The sequence below is a fragment of the Microplitis mediator genome, chromosome 7, assembly GCF_029852145.1.
Source record: "Microplitis mediator isolate UGA2020A chromosome 7, iyMicMedi2.1, whole genome shotgun sequence".
NCBI classification, from domain to species: domain Eukaryota; kingdom Metazoa; phylum Arthropoda; class Insecta; order Hymenoptera; family Braconidae; genus Microplitis; species Microplitis mediator.
The window spans coordinates 11,046,021-11,054,144 of record NC_079975.1 but is presented as its reverse complement, the minus strand read 5'-3'; positions in this window follow the sequence as shown (position 1 = coordinate 11,054,144).

Below are 8,124 nucleotides of genomic sequence, written 5' to 3'. Positions count from 1 at the left end.
AGGCTTTCGAAAGAAAGCAAAAATGATAATAAATCTGCTTATAATATTATAGACATAGAAGTTATTACATTTTTATTTCATCACTTTCCATTAATTCATTTTAAAGTTCGTCTGTATGAGGAAAGGTATGTTATTTCTATTATTTCTCATAAAACAATGTTTTTTTTCCCTTGATTTTCTGTTTAGGCCATGAAATCTACATAAATGATCATCGGTACTCTAGTGATAATAACAACTATCTTTTATTTTAACGATTTTATAGCCAAAAACGGTAAAAATGAAAATAGAATTAAAAATATTATAGGATTGATAACAAACACAAGTTTAACGTTAAATAACTTTTGAAGGAGTTATTTTATCGAAAATTCATAAGAGAACTTTATTGTAGAACGTTCAATTTCCTATCAGAATATGCTTTGATTAAATTTTTACTCTCATTTGTTTCTGAGAAAAAAAATTAAGAGTCAAAAGTCTAAAAATCCCATGTTATTTAATTGGGAAATATAAAATGATTTGGGCACGGTTTAATGTGAAAATTAAGAGCCTCATTGTGTTGGATATTTTTTTTAGGTCATAAACTAAAGATTCAGGGGGCGATCGGTAAATAAAAATCGATTTGGGAAATAACGGACACCCTAGTATATATGTATGTATGTATGTATGTATGTGTGTAAACTTGCTATAACTTTTGAAATAATTAACCAATTAGAACGGTTCTTGCGGCAATCGAAAAATATTGTTGGCCGTTAATTGTTCTGAAAATTTCAGATCGATCGACCAATTAAACTCTAAGGTATAAAAGAAATACGAAAAAAAAATTTTTTTTAGTTTTTCTTTAATTTCTCAAGGTTCTATGATTATAACTCGTCTTGTGATACATTTTATTATGTATGTATATTTTCGTTTTTCAGCATATGAGTATACACAAACATTAAGCAGACTTCAAATGTAATATCAATAACTCGGTCCATAGATATAATCACGCTTACTCACAGCTAGTTTGTCAATCCGAGATTTTAGTAGTACGTAATTAAATTAGTATTACTTGTATATATATATATATATATAAGTATACTAACGATATTTAAATTGCGGATTAAGAATCTCGTATTGAACAACTGACTTTACAAAATTGGTTTAACCCTAGTAAAAATGAACGAGGGTCGCCTTCGTTTTAAACTAAGAGCGAGCTAGCGAAAAATCAGGGCAGTGCTAAAAATTTTCGAAAAATCTACCTTCCATTCTGGCTACCAGATGGCATTTTTCTTTATAAAATCGATTGTTCTAGAGGCTTGCGGGGGCGTAAAAAATAAAAAGTTTTACATTTTTTGACCAAGAGACCTGCAGATTCGAAATTTGAAATGATCATTACAGACGATACGAGGCAATAAATGGTGTAAGTTTTCTTAAATAATCGACTCCGGTAGAGCTAACTACCAAATGCGCTTATCTGATTGGTATAACAGATGGTGCAGCAACCGTTGCCATTGCAAATGTCACTATGGCAATCGTTACCATAGCAACTGTTTTCATAGCAAAATAAAAATTACTGACAAACTGAGAAAATCGATGGTGTAATTTTCTTTTTTAAATCGACACTGGAGGGCTGTGCGGGGGCGTAAGAAATGAAAATTTCCACCTTTTTTGGTCAAGACATGTGCAGACTGGAAATTTGAAATAAAAATTACCTATGACACGAGAAAATAGTCGTTGTATATTTTTTTTAAATAATCAACTACTGTGAGGCTTTGCGAGGGGGTAAAAATTGAAAATGTTCAGTTTTCTTCGCCAAGAGACCCACAAACTTGAAATTTGGAATGAATATTGCCAATCAAACGAGAAAATTTATGGCTTAATTTTTGTTATTGAATCTATTGTTATGGGGTATTGCGCCCATACGGAGTCGCCGATGCTCAAAAAAAATCTACGATCGACCGAGGCTCGGCTACCAATGCTCGGTCGAGCGTCGGTGTTCCATTATCAGCCTATGGCTGTGACACCATCGGTAACCGAACTATAGTAATAACAATGAAATCCGATCATCAACCGATTCTCGGTCGACGATATGATAAATTTTCTTTTGCGCATGCGCACTAAATATCACATCAGCTATTTTTAAGCATTATTTACCTGTAATACTTTTTATTAGACCGAAGCAATTCTTACTGAATATAACCGAAAATAAATTTATCGTTATGATTAAAAAAAATTTTGTAATTTATAAAATCATGTCTGATCGTGTAAGAAAACATCGGGCATTATAAAAATACATGGATAATAGATCTCAACCGCCTAATACACCCTCAGTGTTAATTGTTAATCATCATATTATAAATGATGGTGATCATGATAATTTACACGGTGAAACAATTGTGAATAATGTTGTGAATAAAGAAATTAATTATAGTGTATTTAATAGTAATAATGAAAGTGATGAGAATAGTTTTAGTGATTGTGGAGATGATACACTCAGAGAAAAAAAAATTTATTTCGAGTATTTTTTATACTTATTTGTGTAAATACTTAAAACAAGAAATTTTTCCTGAATTGAAGTATAATATTTCTTATTTTGAGCAACTCTTGCTTCGATCTAATAATATATTACTAGATACATAAGTTACTTGTAACAAGAAATTATTTCTTGAATTGTGTTGACATATTTTTATATATTAAAAAAAGCAATTACGTAAGCCAAGAAAAATCTTTCTTTGACCAAGCAATTTTTTTCCAAGTTCGAAAATATTTTTTTCTCAAATCAAGAAACTTATTCTTGGCTAAAGACATTTTTTGTATTAAGTCAAAAAAAAAAGTTCTTGAACTAAAACGAAAAAAATTTTTAAACTAAGTAAAAAAATTTCTCAGCCCAAGTGATTTTTTTTTTCAGTTCGAGAGTATTTTTTTCTCAGCTTAAGGAATTTTTTTTCATGGTGTGACAAATCACAACAGTTACACGTATAAAAAAAAAAATTATTAAAAAAAAAAACAAATGAACGCAAAAAAAATAATGCGTGTAAAAAAAAATAAATAAATTTAAATGAATAAAGAGAGAGAGAGAAAAAATAAAGCGAGTGAAAATAACAAAGTGTGCAGACGCAGAGTGCAAGAGAAAAAATTAGTACCAAGAGTCACCGCTAGTCGCAGAAGAGCGCTGCAACATTTTCCTAGTTGGACAGTTAGAATAGAAGTAATAAGTTCCGCTCAAAGGAGTGAAAAAGTCGCTCTGGCAACTACTCGCTACAGGAGAATATCCTAGTAGAAAAGAACAAGTACCCTTGGGGAAAATACTTAAGAGTAGATTTTTGGAATGCTTTTCAGTCATATCAAACAGCGCAGAGGAATCCGAAGAAGAATCCATACGGATTATGTTTAGATACAGAATATAAATGTTTAATTAGTGAACTTGAATATTTTATATACTAAATGAGAATATTTAATTATGTTTCTCAAGTATTGTAATTACTAAAGATAAATTTTTAATTTCTGAACTTAAGTTGTTCAAATACTAAATGAAAATATATAATTATTAAATTTAAGAATTTTAAATGCTAAATTAACATATTTAAATATCGATCACGAGTATTGTAAATACTAATCTTCAATTTTTAATTATTGAACTTGAGTATTTAAACTTCTAGATGTGAATTTTTATTATTTAATTGGAGTATTTTCATTACTAAATTAAATTTTTTAATCATTTATTTCAAGTATTTTAGATACTAAATTTTGGTCGGTCAATATTCTTGGCTGAGACAAAATTATTAGGATGAGCCGATCCTAGGCAACTACAATAGGATAATCCTCGTATCCTATCCTCGGCCGATACTCGGTTACTATCCTCGGCCGATGCTCAATCGGCAGCCTCGCGCTGATGTTAACATCCGATGCCCAGCGAGTCTTGCTCCTATACATATTCCGATCCTCAGCCGATGCTCGAGGATCGGACGGCTATCATAGTCCGATGATCAACCGATCACCGTGCTCTGTATGGGCGGGGGTGTAAGAAAAAAAATTTTCACGTTATTTGGTCATGAGACCTACAGACTTTAAATTTGAATTGAAAGTCACCTACGATAAGAGAAAATAAATGGTGTAAATTTATTTTAAAAAAGCGATTATGATGGAGCTTTGCGGGGGGGTACAAATTTATAATTTTCACGTATTTCCACCAAGAGACTCACAAATTTGTAATTTGAAATTAATACTACCGAAGATACGAGAAAATAAATGTTGTCAATTTTGTTTAATTAATCGACTTTGGTCGGGCTTTGCGGGGGCGTAAGAATTCAAAATATTCACGGTTTTTGGCCAAGAGAGCTACAGACTTGAAATTTAAATTACCGAGGATACCACACAGAAAAAAAGATTTACTTGGTTCAAGTAAAATATTTACTTCAAAATTTTATTCTTGAATGAAGAAAAAATCGTTTCTTGTTTTTAGAAAAGTTTCTTGCTTTAAGAAAATTTTTTTGTTGTCTTAATAAATTTGCATTTCGTTTTGAGAAGTTTCTCTTGTTTTAAAAAAATGTGTGTGTGTGTGTGTGTGTGTGTGTGTGTGTGTGTGTGTGTGTGTGTGTGTGTGTGTGTGTGTGTGGATATAAACCTCTCATATCTTTTTGATGAACGAACCGAATTGGATGGTTAAGGCGGCAATCGAAAGAGCTTGTTGGCCATCAACTTTTCTAAAAATTTCAGATCATTCGATCAAGTAGACACTAAAATATTGGCGAATTACGAATAAAAAAATTTTTTTTTTTTTAGTTTTTTATTGATTTCTCAGAAACGACTTGAACGATCGATTTCAAAATCTATGTCTCTTTAGAACTTTATAAGCTGCGTCGAATGCGACCTCAACCATCTCAATCGGTTAATTTGTTCGAGAGATTTCGTTGGAAAAAGAAATGGTAAAAAACGGTTTTTTTCGATTATCTTTGAAGTGACTTATCCGATCAATTTTAAAATCTAATCAGCTCTAGAACTCAATAAAATGCGTCGATTGTCGCCTCAACCATAACAATCGGTTAATTCATTCGCGAGATATCGTGGGCGAAATAAATGCTAAAAAACGGTTTTTTTCGAAAACAATGGCTTACGAAAGTAATTTCGAGCTCGAAAAGCTCGAAAATGTGTTTATAATAATGTTTTCGAGCTCAAGTAGCTCGAAAACAGCGGGAAGTTTTGGGGCTGGCCTGCAGGATCAACCGATAGACCGATTTTTTTTTTTTTGAATTAACACTAGTTGGGCTGTGTCGGGGCGTAAAAATTAAAAATATTTACGTTTTTTGGCCAAGAGAGCTACAGATTCGTAATTTGAAATGAATATTATCTACAATACAAGAAAATCAATGTCTTATATTTTTTTTTTTAATAATCGACTACTGTGGGGCTTTGCAGGAGCGTCGAAATTGGAAATTTTCACGTTTTTTGATCAAGAGACTTAAATACTTAATATTTGAATTGAATAGTACCTACGATACGCGAAAAGAAATGGAGTTAAACTTTTTTCTAGAATAATCAACCTCTTTAGTGGTTTGCGACGACGTAATAATAAGACCTTCAATATTGATATTTGAAATGAATATTAGTTACAGAAATTAACAGCTATATAATTTCAAATTTTCTATTGAACATTTACTTCTACCTATTTTACTACTGACATCTAGTTTTAAATAGAAAAGTGCAAGAGAATAAGTATATTGACGAATGTTTCAACGGTTAATGCTAGGATATTGATATCAATTATCAAAACAAGACTTAGTCATTTAACATTACAGTATGCCCAGCGAAGCGGGCGGGTAACATATATATATATATAACATATAACATAATATATAACATATATATATATATATATATATATATATATATATATATATATATAACAGCTAGTATATATATAAGCGAAATATCACTGACTCACTGACTGGCTGACTCATCACGAGGTCTCCGAAATTATAGGTCCCATTGACTGGAAATTAGACATGTATATTTCTTCCTCGACGTAGACGTTCATTGAGAACGAATTTTATGAAACGCCTATTCAAAATAGACTTTCGAACAATTAACCGAATCCTCTCTTGTCACTGGCTATCTACCAAGCACGCTTCTCTGATTAGGTACTACTAGATGATGTAACGAACGTTTTCATAGCAAAATCAGAACCACTGAAGAGCTGAGATAATTGATGGTGTAAATTTTTTTTCAATGATTGACTCTAGTGATTCATTGCGGGGATGTAAGAAATCAAAGTTTTTACGTTTTTCGGCGAAAAGGCCTAAAAACTTGAAATTTGAAATAAAAATACCCTACTCTCTTAAAATGAACCAGTGAAATTTCACTGATTCTCCAGTGAAATCCACTGGTTCAACCAGTGGACTAAGATGATCGCTTGGCTCACTGGTTGAACCAGTGATTCGCCGGTGTACTATATAAATATAAAGAAAATAGGTTAGATTAATTTTATTTTATTTCAAAAGTTTATTTAAAAACAAAGTGAACTGAAAGAGTCTTAATAACAATTATATTTAATTATAAATTATTTAGTAATAAAATAAATAATATTTATTAGGAATTATAAAAATTTAATTTGTTTTCAATATGAGCCGTTTGCTGTTCTGATGGCAGCAGTATTAAAAATGTTCTTTAAATTTGGAACTGGAAAAGTTCTCTATAATTGAACAAAAAAAAATTTTTTATTTATAAAAACGAGTTCAAGTTTTGTCAGAGTATCATCATCCTTAATAATTGGATTTAAATAATCCAGTAATTGCTGGATATTTAATTTTACAATGTCATTCATTTTTGAGGTTAGCTCCAAGCTATTGAAATTACTCCAAAGTTATTTATTTTCATACGCTGTAAAAATTGTAACTTATAATTATGATTGTTATATAAAAGTTAGATGAAATGTTACATGAAGATAATAAATAAATATTATTTACTTATTAACACAATAAAAGACTTAAATATTTTTAGTTCACTGGTTGAAACCAGTGAGCGCGACATTCACTGATTCAACCAATGAAATTCACCAAAGAGTACGAAAAGAGAAAATATATGATGTAAATTTTTTTTAAATAATCGACGCTGGTGGGGCTTAGCAGGGTCGTAAGAAATGAAAATTTTCTCGTTTTTAGACAAGTGACCTACGGACTTGAAACTTGAAATTAAAATTACATTGGATACGAGAAAATAAATGGTGTTTTTTTTTTAAAATGACAAACTTGAAATTTGAAATGAACGATAACTACGATACGAAAAAATAAATGGTGTTAATTTTTATTATAATAATGAACCTCTTTGGTAGATTGCCACGACGTAATAATGAGACCATCAATATTGATATTTGAAATGAATATTATAGTTACGATACAAAAAAATGAATAACGATACAATTAAAAATTTTTTTTGAAAATTTCCTCTTAAATCACTAATGTATTTTTTTTGTTTTTTACAAAGCCAACTGTTATTATAGGGCTAGCCGAAATCTTAAAAATTGTCTCTATACTGTGGTTTTACCACTTATAACTTTTTTTTAAATAGAAAAGTGCAAGAGAATAAGTATTTCTAAGGATGTTTGTACGGTAAAAGCTAGGATATTGACATCAATAATCAAGACAAACGATAGAGGCATCTAACATTACAAAATGCCCCGCGAAGCGGGCGAATAATAGCTAGTAATTATATTTGATCAAACAAAATCATTTGTAACGTCCCGCTATGAAAATTGTAAATTTTCACAAATTCGGGAAGTTATTGATTTCATCCCGATTTTCGAAAATCGAGTATTCATCAGATGTCGACGTTTTGAGATCCTAGGAAGCTATTCTGACCATTTTCAGAGTGAGGTCCGAGTGCCTGTATGTAAGCGTGCATGTATGTATGTGTGTATGTAAATGTGTGTGTGTAAGCTATTTATAACTTTTGAACTAATCAACCGATTTGATTGGTTCTTGTGGCAATCGAAGGAGTGTTTCGGCCGTTAACTTTCCTTAAAATTTCGGATAATTTGATTGAATTGACTCGAAAATATCAGCAAATTACGTAATTTTTCGTACGAAAAAAAAATTTTTTTTAATTTCTCAGAAACGACTTAAACGATCAACTTGAAAATCTAATCAGCTCTAG